Below are 15,401 nucleotides of genomic sequence, written 5' to 3' on the forward strand. Positions count from 1 at the left end.
GTTAAAATAAATAAATTCCTAACCACAAATGTTATCTAATATTTTGTACATAGTTTAACAACGAAAATAACGAAGCTAATTTTTACGAAATTCAGCTGATCTATTGAGTCAAAAGTAACTAGATTGCAACTTGCATGCAATAAAAACGGCACAAAACCGATAATATCAAGATCATGCATGAAACAATCGGATGAACTTCATCTGAGCATGCTTTTGATCAAGAAATATCGCGTCTTGTATTGCATTGCATGTTGTTTTACAGGTCAAGCGGCCTTAAGAAAAATCAGTTACCTACTATTCCAAAAAAACACATTCCACACCTTGTAAGGGTGCCATTGGTGCAGATAATATATTCTCGTTCTTTGATTTTGTTATATTTCAATCTTTTATGAAAGACCTGCAAGACTCTTGCAGCAACACCAAGACCAGACCCGACTATGCAAGTCCACGACCACGATCACACATGAGGCTGCAAGATCAAGGCCAATACAACGCATGCAAGACCAAGAACAAAACCAAGATTAAGCCGGACTTCGTTTTGGTCTTGCTTTTGTTCATCAATTCAACAGATATGTCTAAATGCTAAATTTCCAAAGAATCAGTATCATTTACATTTACCTAGTTACCTGACAACGTATTTTGTATTAATTAATCGAAGATTTATAGCACTATCGTTAGTCATTGCAGATTATATAGTGCTCCCTCCATATTTTTCACATAAATCTCGACAAAAAATTATTTATTGATATTGAAACTCAATAGTATATGTATTCAAATTGAATATAAATCCTTAGACCACACAAAAAACTATTCTATTGGCCCGTGTAATTGGAGCTTCAATACATATTTGCGATGAGAGAATTAAGATAATTATAAAATCCAATTTTTATTGACACACTGGATAAGACTACGAAATTATTCCTTCGTTTAATTTCTACTTGAAGTAATGAAGATATTCTCATTTTAATTTAAAATCAAATATCACCGGACTATCATTTATCTTTAGAAAATGTACGTGATCCAATTTCTGGAGATCGTATTTAACTATCTTGAACGCTGCACATCACGAAATTACACAAATTATTATATAAATTATGTAGAATGTATATACCTACCTGATCGACTGGGTACAAAGAAGAGTCACCCAGGATATAAGAGGACTTATTTCTATAAGATTGTATAAGAATCTGCACTAAGAATTACTACAACATATGCATACAAGTCAGAAATATTAGAGAAGACAGAGATGAAGACATGTCAGATAAATGTAGAAGAAAAATACTAAGAAGAATCTAGAATATACATAAGAAATTTAGACTGGAGACTATAAAGAGATCAAATGTGAGTTATGGGTAACCAATAAATAATAACACTCAGAATTGGACAGGAAGAACTGTTATTAGAATATAATTTAAAAACATAATGTACAGAAAATAAAAGGTTTAGTTAAATTTTTATTCTTGCTTTCACGACCTATACTGCATACTCATAATAATTGTAACAGAACAGGATTATGGTGGATTGCTGCTAATTACACAAGAGAACAAAATGAGAAAACATATTGTGTCGAAGGTGTAGCAACTAATTTTAAATGCCACCATATTTTTTTCTACCTATTCTAGCAGAAAAATTAGTATATTTTCTCTTTATACTAGTTTAAGCTAACTGTCGAATCTCATTACTTATAATAACCTTGGTATAACCCTCATCTTCATCTATATCAAAATCAGGATCATCTTTTCTTATTTATGTCGGAAATTTATTAATATTGTAGTTTCTATCTTGGATCTGGGCGTCGTATACAACCTAAATTGTTACATGGCTACTTTATAATATTGAGGAGTATTTTAGTTAGAAATTTCAGTTCGAGGTAGCGTAATTTTTGGAATTTTAGATTAATGCCTGAACCACATCTATACCAGTGAACTAAGTCTCAACAACCAAACACAAATCGACAACATCTTAGCTTAGACACCAGTCAACAAGACGTAGCAGTTAAATGCAATAGTTACAGAACTTAAACAGGTTTCTCTAAAAATTATAGGGTTATTGTCTTGGTAGATAAGGTAATGGTTCTAGAATCATAGAATTGGTTGATTATTATCCACTCTGTAGTTTTATAGGTATTTAATTGAAGTTTGAGTTCATTTCCAGAATTACTGTTTTGTTTTTTATCACTGAGGCTTAATCACAAGGAATCTACGACTTGATGATTTCAATAAAGTTCTAAATATGAAATTTGTTATAAATTTCAATCTCATTCTTTATATAATTGTAAGGTAATTGAAGTTATGAGAGTATATGTTCTAATAGCTAGACATACAGATAGAAACATTAGAGAACCAAGAGGAAGCCGTATATTCCCGTGGGATATGATATTCGATACGCACAAATAAAAATTAAAGAAACTGTCGAGGACCAGAAAATTCAGAAATGTCAATTAATATTGTTTGTTCTTTTAACCGGCTGTGGTGACATTCAGTAAATAAAATAAAACACAATAATCCGTAAAACACATATTTGTTAAGGATATTCACCATTGTTAGGTTAGTTGTCAATGGTATTGTTTATATAGTCATGGTTGTTCAATTATAAATTTTTTGGAGGATACAAGCATATAACGAAACTGATTTACTTCCAATATGATATATTCAATATTTGGACAAATACACTGCTCAGAAGAATTAGGAGGTTTTCTACAAAATCTTTCTTTTACATGTTTTATTAAGTTTCGATAGTCAGTCCCCAGTCTGTTTATTTAAAATATCATCAACGATTCCAGGAATTCTCAAATGTAAAACACGAAAAATCGCTAAAATGTAAAAATTGGTACATATTAAAATCTTTTTGCATGATCAGACGACGTTGCTTCTGAATTAATTCTAATATTTGTCATAATTAACCTTAACTCATCAGCGTGCTGTAGCTATTGGACAAAACTTTTCACAAGTACAAATGGCATTAAGATCGAACAATCAAAAAATAGGTTACGGCTGTGAATGTGTAGTTGTTACAAATGAGTACCGATCTTTGCGACTTCCAGATTGAGGTTTTCAACTTTTACTTCAGTATCTCTATAAATAAGGAATACGCAATAAAACATTAAGGAGACGAGCTAGGGAATCAATTCGAAACTTAGAGCTCTTGTAACTGGGCCAAAGTTAAACATAACACCACAAAGTACGATTACAGTTTGCTAGAAATTAATTATTGGAAAGTCTACCTCAGGGTTAACTATAATTATTCTCTAGTGAATACAAATTTGGTTCTAATATAAAGATAAAATGAACTGATTCTAGAAGAGGAAATAAGCTTTCGAATTTAGCTTCAAGGACATCGTAAACCTGGTTTACCTGATTAGGACAATAGGTTATAGTCGTTAAATTAGTAAACTTTAATGATCCTCGATAAGTATAGAAATTCGGAAGTTAACTAATCATATGTAAAAAATCGACTCCAAAAACTACCCTACATACCATTCTGGAGATCTGGAAATTTTTCATTTTCAATGGTCCTCAATAAGTGTGTTAAAATTTCAAATTTCTCGAAAGTTAATTCAAAGATTGTGTTACGTGGACACATAGATACGTAGTTAAAGGAGGTCATACAGGAAAAAGTAAAGCAATGACGGAAAGAAAACTGGGAAGTATTGGAAATGGACCTAGTCACTCATACTATATGAGTCTGATGGAAGAAAACATACGGAAATATGGATTACTACTTGGCTACCATCGGTTTAGGTATGTTTCAAGAAATACCTATTTGAGATGCGATGTAAATAGTCGTGTACATACTGTGAAGAACCGCATACAGAAGATATTGGAGTTATAGCTAGGACTTCTGGCTGAAGAATGGAAGAATTCCACAAAGAAAAACCCCTGAAGAACATACAGAAGCAACAAGAGTAAAGATGGAAGGAAAAGTTTCAAACTGGAAAGTATAGGAGACGGATCTAGCAACTTATACCAATTATAGAAACCTGATTGAGAAGAACACAACAATGTTCAGTCGATTACCACCTGACTGAAGCCCTATCGTCTTAAGAAATCCCAGGTGTAGGGGGGTTTACATACTGTGACGAAGTGTCCAAGGTTAGCAAATGCTGGTATATGTGATAGGAGAAGCCTTTTAACTAACAAACATGAATGGTATCCTTGTCAAAAATAAATAAGGATGGGAAAATGCGTACAGATTGAGTAGAGGTAAAATTAGAAATAAGAAATGAGAAATAAAAGTTGGAAGGATAGAACCACACAGCAATTGCGAGAGGGGATTCCGCTACTCCAGAGCCCAGAGAAGGTTTCAGAATTTTAAAGAAAGTGGCAAAGATTATTTACGGTCTGGATAACATCTCACAATTTTGTGAAACGCAATTTGTTTGAATTTCTTAAACAGGCGTATTTCAATTCCTCTACAAAAGCTACTACATTCATACCATGCCCTTTGTTATTTATTCCATATGAGATTCTTCTTCTTACTTTAACCCTCCATAACAAATATATAGATACATCAATTCCTATACACACAGATAAGTAAATACGTAGACGTACACAGATATAATATACAAGTCAAGTTTATAATATTTTTGGATCTAAATATGGGAGATAGATGAATACTGTGTCAGAAAAATGCATTTTTCCGCCAAAAATAACAAATTTTAAAATTCATTTTTCGTTATTTTAGATTTTGACAAATATTATCAGTTTACAACAAAAACTAATTAATGCAAATACTACTCTGGATCGGCCTCGATGTGTTTTATCTGCTTCAGCTTAGTTAGTGTCTCCATTCCAAAACACGTAAACTTTCTTGTCCTCTTGATAAAAAGTGTGGAAGAATGACAATTAGTTCGTCGTTAACGTGGTATTGAAAATCCGTTGCACGTCTCTGTATACTAAGTTAACACCAAAACGCGCATTCAGGTATATTGGAAGCGTGACAACTTGTCTTCCAGTAAATCCCAAGCACTAGACGTTTAAGAGAGAGTTTTCTGTTATTTTAGATAAAAATAACAATAAAATGTATGCACTTCAATAACTTTAGACCTTGGTTGACCATTTAAAAGGATGTTTAATTTGTGTTAAATATTGTTTTAAATTTATTTTACATTTTTCGAAGCAAATTAAAAGTTTGTAAACTCGTATAAATGATTATATTTACTTAATGATTGTAAGTTAATAAACAGGCATATATACTGATGAGTTACTAATTTGGGAGTGATGGAAATTGGGTTGATTGCACAATATTTGGAATCTTGAGAAGGTATAAATATTCTACTAAATTTGCTTGAGGATTATTTGTTTTGATACTGCCAGACGTAGTCAACAATAGGAAAAGTAGTAAATACTTATCTGATTGGGTGTGGAGGTAATTGTTTGTTTAGATAAAACACTCTATCGCATAAAATATTCCAAATTTAACTTAAACTCTACAAAACAGTATTCGAGAAGTGGAATTTCGTCCTCATCTGCATACAAGTACGTTAACAAATCTTCTATTGTATTGGATACGTCTCTTGTCTTCTTAGTTTTTCTCTCCTATTTTTCAACTTGTGGGATCTAACCTTTTGCCAGATACCTGAACTTTATATCCATAAAATCTGGTACGATTCTGTAGATCCAGTAGCAAATAAGCTAATCTAATATGTTTTCAGTTGTCTTGAAAGAGGCAAACCGTTCCCTAACTTTCCCGATATTTCGAGATCCTTGTCACTCACGGTAGTGAGTAATCAATCTTCTAATTGAATAGATACTGAGCTCACAGTAGATTATTAGATTGATATTCGTTCAAAAAAATCCGTTTTGAGTGTAGTATTATTATTAGTGATGGAGAATGTGAAGAAAGTTTAAACTGCGCACCAAAGGATTTTGTTGAATCGGCAACTTCAGCGACTATGAATCTTCTCCCTGAGAAAACCTCAAAACTAAAAAGCCTAAAGGTAATTAACGACGTAGACGTGAGTAAACACTCGAAACTCATTGCATATTGAAAAATAAATCAGTTGGTTATAGACCCAAAAAATCTAAAACATTTGACCGTGAAGAAAGAAGTTTCTGTTGCAAGCTCCAGACGATCATTATCTCATGCATAAGGTATGACAGCAGAATGTTTGCTTAGATATTATATAAAATGAATTGTAACGATATTAATAATACCGGAAATGTTTTAATTATCACAGTACCTGATACAAAAACTCATGTTCAACCTCGATTTATTGTTATTGGTGAAATATATGACAATAGATTAAACTTGGTAAACATTCATAAAAAATATGAAAACCAACGACCCACAAATGTTAAACCACATATTTTCTTTTTGAAGTATAGAAATAGAAAATGCAAAACCCAAGTTGTAGGTATCGATATCTTTTCAAAAATTCCCGCGCTTATCGCAACATATTTCAATTTACCTAATTCCAAAAACTACACTGGGCATACATTTCGACGCTCTTCGGCGTTTCTATTAGTGGATTCCGGTGGAAATCCAATACAGTTGCGTAGGGTTACGTAGACGACTCAATAAAAAACAAAATGGATTCCGCAGTGAAAATTTTAACGGGAACAAATAGTTTGCCTTCAAGCAACATTGTAAATTTTGACGATTCTACCAACAATCCAATAAGTATTAATACAACTATAGACGATGTTATTTCTTTGAACTCGTTAAATGTTGCCAATTCAAGTACCAATAGTAATGTAACTTCTTCTTCACTTCAAATTGTTATTATTATTAAAAAAAAAAATTTAAGTCTACGAACGTAGAAAATATTTTGTATGAAACTCTTGAGTAAACTCGTACTCGCCTTTGGCTCATCTTACTCGTGAAAAAAATATTACTTTACTCACTTGTTGCATAAATAACTATTTTTATTCGACAGGTATAAATTTTTTAACGCTTCTTCTATAACTTGGATATGATGTTTTACCAAAAATCTTGCTGCATGGGTCTTTGGCAAAACAAATGGACTCCAATTCTAGAAGAGCTCCAAAGAGTACGATGTAATTTTAAATAAATTAAACTTTGATAACCACACACTATTTCTACAAATTGAAATATGAATTCATCGTTTGAACACTAGAATTCTTTGAAAGGGTGCGTAGATAAAATTATTGACAAAAATGTGATGTTTTCAGTTACCATTTATAGAGCTAGTTATTTATTGAAAGATTTGCATTTCCTTATATGTTTATAATAATTTGATTAAATTCAAAAGCGAAAAGCTTAACTTGTGGGTATTACTCTGTTGATTTCCACCCTCATCGTTTTTGTCAGCTGTGTTAGATTACAGCTCTTTTGCAATCTTCTACAGAGTGTTCCGGGAGTTGATGCAAAAAATTTGGGAGTGAGTAGATGACGTCAAAATAATGCTTTGTATAGGAAAAATTTCCGAATTATAAGACTCTAAACTTGCTTAATTATAATTGGATGATTATTTATCTCCATGTAGTATGTTTGACGGAATAAATAATTCTACACTACTGTCTGAAGGCTATGGGCGGCTCGTGCCCAATGGTTAACAATCCGTAACTTTTACATGGACAACTTGTACAAACTAAATATAGCAAAAAATGGATTTTTCAATCGATTTTTTAACAAAAAGGTCCTTATTGTTTAACTCGATAAAATTCATGGTTAGGTTAGGTTAGATATGTAGATTTCTAGATCGTTATGTATGCCAAGGAAACCGCCAGAAAGACAGATTTTGAAGAAATTGTAATTATTCATTGAAAATACTTACAGGAGGTATTAAAATACAATCAAACATTTCTTGGAAAGCTAATGAATAAATAAAGGAAAAGGAAAAACTTAAAAATAGTTAATAATTATTCCTCATCTAGTAGGCTATTGTCAAATAAGCTACTACGTGATATTCATTTGAAAATTGCAAGCGATTTAATTAATTTGATAATGTCGGTTTGCTGTCAATATTTTAAAAACATGTTATCAATAATTATCACATCGTATTTAAAGTTGCAATATAGTAAAATTTACCTATTGTGAATATTCCGACATGCATTTGATGTATGGTTTGGCTTCTGGTAACTTTTTCGAAGCCAGAATGTGGTATATTGAACGCTTTCTAGGTGTTTTAATACCTCCTGTAAGTGTTTTCAATAAATAATTACGAATTATGATAATTTTCTTAGAATGTCTCTTTATGGCGAACGGTTTCCTTGACATGTACAACGATCTAAAAATCTACATATCTCCAGTTTCATACATTTTATCGAGTTAAACAACGAGTACCTTTTTGTTGAAGAATCGATTGAAAACTTCATTTTTGCTATCTCTATATTGTACAGGTTGTCCCTGAAAAGTATGGATTGTTAACCCCTGGCCTCCAGAGAGTAATGTAGAATTATAAATACTCTACACGGACATACGTAATCATCCATTAACAATTCATAATGTTCGAATGTATAGTTTAGAAAATATATAAGTTCTGACTTCACAGCTTCAGAAGTCTATAGCTCAGAAACGAAGTGTCGTATGAGAAATTTTTCCATGTGACAGCATTATTTTCACGTCATCTACACACTCCCGAATTTTTCGGATCAAGTCCCGATACACCATGTATTTTCATGGAACCCATGAATGCAACCTACACAAAACGCTGTTGAATTATTTTGAAATTTCATTTTTGATAAATTACTTTATTACTTTATTTAGTTTCTCCAGGGTAAACGTTTTGGACTATCGCCTTGAGAATTATGTTTTAAAAATGCTTTTAGCTTCAAATAATTTTTCAAATGGATGTCATGATGAAAATTCAAAGTACTTCTGTCATAGAGTGAAATGCCCATACTGAGGACAACTTCAAATTTAACTACTGTTGTATGCGAAAAAAAGAACTCAAAATAGAAAATCACAACATGGCACAACAAATGTCATCGCTGTAGTAGCCTCACACCATGTACTTGCCCCAAAATAACGCATTATGATTCAATTTTGAAATCATTTTTAATGATTCGATAATATTGCTCCATCGAATTATCAATATTATTCAATAAACATGAGTACAAACTGTCAATATGCTCTTAGGTGTCCCTAGATTATGTTATAATGTACTACTACTGCCATTGTGTTAGAAATCTGTTGGAGTATTGCAATGGTTTCGGCAATTACTTAATTATAATGTTAACAAAGCGGAGAAAAAGAAATTATGACATCCGTGAAAAAATCAATTTAGCTTCAAAATATTTAGGTATGGTCCTTCAATCAAAAGTGACCGGTTTCCCAAAATGACTTTCAACTTGTATACTTCACCATTTCCCATGATCCCACAAAAGAAGAACGATAAATCTCTGTATCTGTATTAAAATAATAATTTAATACAATATCTGACTAAAAGCATTATCGAAAAAATAAGTGATTCAGGAAAAAATAATTGAGGAGGAGAAAAACCAAATGAAAGGGCATACTATATAATTAACTATATTAAGTGAGGAATATCACACCCGTATACCTGTCATGGTCATTATAGGAACCACGTCTAAGGAATGAGGCCATAGACGTAACGAACGCAAGGTAAATAATATTATAAAAAATTAATGTGAGAAATAAAAAAAGTATATGATAAAAAATAAATAAAGCGTTATTAATAGGAATATTTTTCTCAAAATAAACTCGTAAAGCTCTCCAGAGTGATCAATTCTCTATTATTTTACTCAAATATAATGAATTCTAGTCCTGTTTAGGACCAATAAATCTAAGTTGACACACCACTCGAAAGTGCGGATTCATATCTTCTAATGAATATAAAGCAAAGTTATAGTTTGTTTAGTGAATTGAGGAGCTCTAGACATATGTCCGAAGTATTTGCTAGCTTTTATTCACCTTGAAATTACTTTCGAAAGACTTAGTATGCAAATATACTATAACCATCGGCATATAAACATTATCATCAAGTTTCTTAGAAAATTGATATATGAAAGCAGACAGGAATAAGTCATAATAAAAAATGTACTATTGTATCCAAACAATATATGTATATCTACACAAACATTGAAATCAGTTTGAATAAACAATAGACCAGCACTCGGACACAATGGTCATGTTTTATCTAGGTTTCTACCCTATACAAATGGAATAAACTCTTGAAATAATAATCTTGTTCAACGATGACATTCCAATATCTCCTGTGTCGATTTTTATCGTTGGCCACTTCCATAAACCGAGCGTTTTGTGTCCCAATATTACAGCGACCAGGATCGGACAATCCCTCGTCTGCCTCCAAGCCCGTTTTGGGATAATAGTGAGGGGCGTTCAAGGTTTGCGCTTTTACCACCGCTACAATATTCTGTTCGTCAGAACCTCTCGCCAGCTTAAGATTATATTTTGGGTCTAAGTATGATCAGAAAGTTTTATCACTTTTCTCAAACGTCCAGAGCTTGCAACCATACCTAACCAAGTCAATACTGGGCGGATTAGTGTTTGGTAAATAAGTTAGCCAACGCTAGCACACAAATCAATTCGTATACAAGAAGAAGAAGACCTATTTATTGAGAACTATCAATTGCTAGAGGTTTTTATGTGCATGATCTTATAATCATTATTTATTTTTGCTGCTTGAGCTTTAAGATTGGTGAGAGCTTCATCAACTGCTGCCTGAGTGTGTCCGACGTGTCATCAATAAAGCCTAACTACACCATTCGCTAATATTATATTTGTCGAAGTTCGGAGCCCTAGAACGCCATTTTGAGAACCAGGTTGAAAAGTGACCCTTCCTTCAGTTCATTATCAGTAGCAGAGTCATTTTGTATCCCAAGACTACTCCTATCGTCTTATGTATTACAAACTGAATCTAATAAACATATTGTCAAATTTGGTTCTCTTAGAGGTAGGTTCCGCTTGTTTAATCCTTTAAATAGACTAAAATTGTACTGAGATGATTTGTTCTCTCTGTTTTCTGTCTTTGTGAACAACGCCGGTTTTCACAGCAACGTTGACAATGAAAAGTCTTGTTTATTTCACAGCAAGTATTAGTTGACAACATTCGAAAATCACAAGAGAACTCATTCAGCTTACGTAATATCTCATATTGTTTATATTTCTACCTGAACATACATACCTCAATGTACATACTATATATCAAATCAAATTCTGTTTGAGGTGCGTCTAATATATTAATGTATATAATTACTACGTATAATGTTTAGAATTTTAATAATTGGAAAGCGTGATCTACCGTTACTAAAAGGAGCAAAATACTCAGGCTCGTCACGACAACATCTCTAATGGTTCGCAATTTGGAGAGAGAAGTATAATTCGCTAACCGGTTTCGATCTTTTTAGATATCTTCAGAGTTTGTCAATATTCCCTCTTTGGGAAGCTCTCTAGCATTAAGTACCTAACGCTTCTCATTTCCGATTGCGAACAATAAGTGATGAAATGAAACTTTATTCCTAACATAAAAACAGTGTGTAGTAGCCCTAATAAGGAACCATATTTTTGTTTAAATCCCAGGAAGGTGTAGGTTTATATTTCTGATATGTATTTTTTGTTTATTGACTGAATTAAAATGTAAATATCAAGATGATTCTATTTTTTGGAACATTTTTTATATTAGCCTGTGCATTGGTTATAAAAATGCTCTAGATACGTCTATGTATAAGTTAATGACTAAAGAAGACCTTGGGTGGTCATCGAGGCCGTTCGATTTTTTGCAAATATGATTCACTGGGAATTTGAGAAAACCGTTTAATTCATATACACATATATAACAAATACATCAAATAAATTATATCAGATTTTTATTTGGAAAAGTACAGACATTAATCTATATCTACATTTGTGATAAATAAAAGTTTTTGAGATGATAATATCCGGCAACATTCTACCTTCCTCTAATATCACTTTCGATTCGATATAATGGATAAACAGATATCCAAAAATTTCGACAAGTGATATAATGTTCGTGAAAGAATACAGGCTTTCATTTAAGAGACCAATGAGAGGATTCGTCGCCAATAGCATTGGGGTTTCTTAGAGTGGAATGGTTCGCAAAGAGAATCCTAATTTTGAGGTTTTAAAACAGTAGAAGGCTTGTTATCAACCACAGATATTTCATATGAAACAATGCTACTCATTATGGTTTTCTTCTGTATGTTGTAATTTTATTTTTTTTATGTTTGTTTTTTAGCTTTTACAAGCTTTTGTGTACAAACTGTAACAATTTTTTGCCAATAAAGCATTTCTTTCTCTCTCTCTCTATCAATTCCAGCACATCAAAGAGATACAGGAAAGATTTCGACAATTAAAATATCTGTCTTACATCACAAAGAAGAATACCACCCTGCTATAATATACTTACCGATTCGACAAATCCACCACAAAAAATGAGAAACTTTTAGACCACATTCGAATTCGTCTACAGAGTTATTTTCAACGAATATGACGAATATGAGTGTACAGTGAACAAAATCTGTTTTAAACAAGTCTCATTTCTCATTACTGAGTTTTTCCAAATCTGAGATACAATTGAAACATATATAACAATCTGTGCAAGTAAATGTTTATTAATCAATGAATTTGCTCACTTATTTAGTGTTTTACTCTGGGTTCCACGTAATTTTGATTTCTAATCAAATCAATATCACCCATTATCACGTTTTTTCGTAGTAAATTTAAAAACACCAAGTGTCTTACGTTTATTATCTTCGCATATCAATACCTGCTGCATTTTTTGGCTGTTGGTCTGCTCCTTCATTACCCTGAATGGAATAGCATCTACTTTTACATTTATCTAGGATTCCCATGGTTTGAAGAATTCTTTTTTGATTTTATAGCAATATGATCACTAGTATACATAGACTGAATTTAATATCATACTAAAATCATAATTATGTAGATACTGGTAACACTTATTTTTATTATTATTGAAGATTTTCTAGTCTCGAATACAAAATTTACATGTTCTGAGATTGAGATTTAAGAATAAAAAAAATCTAGGACTAGATCTAGGACCGAAAAGTAATGAAAAGTATCCATAAGATTCAGTGTAATATACAAAGCTTTTGAATCTCTATGTACTGATTATATACCATGTATTACAATTCATTTACATTGAGAATAAAATGTGAACATTCTGACATTGTGTTATAATTAATTACGATATACGAGGGTTTTCTGAAAAGTTTTAGATATCAACTTGAATATGTCAGTACTTATCAATGTAAGCTAAGAAATTTGCGCATGCCTTGATAAATTTTCACTAAAATTAAGTATCAAGCTGTCATTGAATATTTGTTTCTAAGCCTCTGCACCATAATTTACGACCTTAAAATTTAGGACAGCTGAATTCAAACGTGACCCTATTAACCACATGTTACTGTAATGTTTTTCTTATTTCCTAATTTATTGAACCATTTTTTAACTGTAGGGTAAATTTATACACTCTTTTTTACTCACTTATAAAAATAATTGACTGTTGATCACTACTTATATAATTAAATAATCGCTACTTTATAACTACTTTTCTTTTCACCGACTTTTAATTATTAAGCTGACTTTCGCTGCTAACAAGCTCGAATAGATATCAGAAAGGAATTTATAGAAAGATAATAAATAAACAAATAAATAGAAGACTCTCCTAGAAATCATATGAAAAAATAGAAACAAATCGCCACCATGATAAAAACATATATAAAAACAAACCGAACAGGACAGACTTTACGGTCCATGAAGTGGACGATTTGGTAACAGTATTGGACGACTGTCTGATTGGTTAGATAGATGGAAGGGGCTATTGGCTTAACAAAAAAATGTATCCGTTGAATTATGCATGCGTAAGCTATCTGCATGTAGTGTGCCGCGTTAACTCACTTTGGATCAAAAGCTTTTCTCAAATGTTATGGACACGGTTCAGCAAAATGGTTAAGGTTTTTTTGAGTAGATTTGTACCTATGGATGAAATCTGGATTCACAACTTGAAGAGAAAGATGGCAAATATTATTTGGAAGGGTTGAAAAGGTTAGAGCATTGTTGGACTAAGTGTATGAACATAAAAGGATGCTATGTTGAAAATTATTATGAAAAGAATGTCTTGTTTCTTTGTTTGACCGGAAACTTTCCACACAACCATCGTATATGAATGTTATGTACTACCAATATCAATTATTTGTGATAGTCAACTGCAGTTGCATGAGGACGAAGACGACATTATTAAAAACAAACATTCACAAATTCTAATATGGAATAACAGCTTGAACAGCCAAAGCATCTACTTTAGGGTACTTTAGATAAGATGGAAAGATTACCAAAAAACTTGCAACATAAAAATAAACAAAACAAACAAAAATTGAGAAGTAAGTTTGTATCCAAATACAGATGCAAAATTTTGTAAGAATATCAAACAGTTTCTGTCTATTTATGAAAAGTCGCTAAAGAATAAAATGATTCCAATGCTACCTCATATCGACAGTACGTAATATTTTCGTAATTAAGTTTGGTTAGACACTCTGTATTTTTTATTATAAAATTGACCTTTATACCAGATTATAAAGATCTTAAATGCAAGCTTTTTCTCCGTGTAATAACAGCCAGCTTTGAAAGCTTTGGTATCCACACCTATATGAAATATATTACTTATTTGTTTTGAGTAATAATGACATTTAAATATTTAAGGTTTATTGTTACTTCAGTTATGTGAAGTTCGACATGTAGCACCTACCAATGATGAAACTTTTGTCGGGAAAACACCTGACATGTCTCATAGTGATATTTTTAGTTTATTGTTTGATAGATAGTGATAGTGGCACCCCTAACAACAGGTAAATTATATTTTATCAAGCTTAGGTGGGGTTCTGTTTGGAAAAATAACAAAAGGAGCGGTTCTATTATGTTTAATCTAAGAATGCCACAGATACGAACAGTAATCTTTAAAAAATAATCTATCTAATTACGAGTAACTGAATGAGACTCTTTCTTTAAGCGAAAGTTTCCGACACTATATATCATTGGTTAATTAGTTGCGATTACGAGTGTATTCCATTTTATTTAGTTCATCATTTTGTTAATCTATATTAATGAATATATTTTATTTTTTCTAAAATTTTCAGGTCACCTTGATTCAATGGAAACAAAATCTTACAATTTCAATTACTATTTATGGTAGTTATAAAAGATTATTTTATTGGCATTTATCCTGATATCGTTAAATGTGGCATTTACTAGTATATGTGCACTTACCTTTGTATGCTACAATATGATCGACTCCAATAAACTATTTTGAAACGTTTATCAATCATTACAGAGATTAAAACATTCTTATTTGATTTTACTCTGAATCGCATAAAGAAGTTGGCACTTTAATGTGTGTGTATGAACAAGTTATTCGTCATGTTTGTGCTACATATTAACTGAAAATTAAGTATTATTATTATTATTATTATTATTAGTAT

At 31.8% G+C, this 15,401-nt stretch overlaps 1 protein-coding gene across 2 annotated transcripts in view; it reads left to right on the forward strand.

Moving 5' to 3' along the window:
* LOC130899451 (protein Wnt-9a-like) overlaps positions 1-15,401 on the forward strand; it is a 64,314-nt gene that overhangs the window by 44,332 nt on the left and 4,581 nt on the right. The window contains exon 1 of one of the 2 annotated variants that reach the window (XM_057809390.1): positions 15,289-15,370. The exons of the other annotated variant lie outside the window; for it this stretch is intronic. The gene's annotated coding sequence lies outside the window, so the exon portion shown is untranslated. Of the gene's footprint in view, positions 1-15,288; positions 15,371-15,401 lie in introns of those variants that run through there. 2 annotated transcript variants of the gene reach the window in all.

This window comes from Diorhabda carinulata, chromosome 11 (assembly GCF_026250575.1).
Source record: "Diorhabda carinulata isolate Delta chromosome 11, icDioCari1.1, whole genome shotgun sequence".
NCBI lineage: Eukaryota > Metazoa > Arthropoda > Insecta > Coleoptera > Chrysomelidae > Diorhabda > Diorhabda carinulata.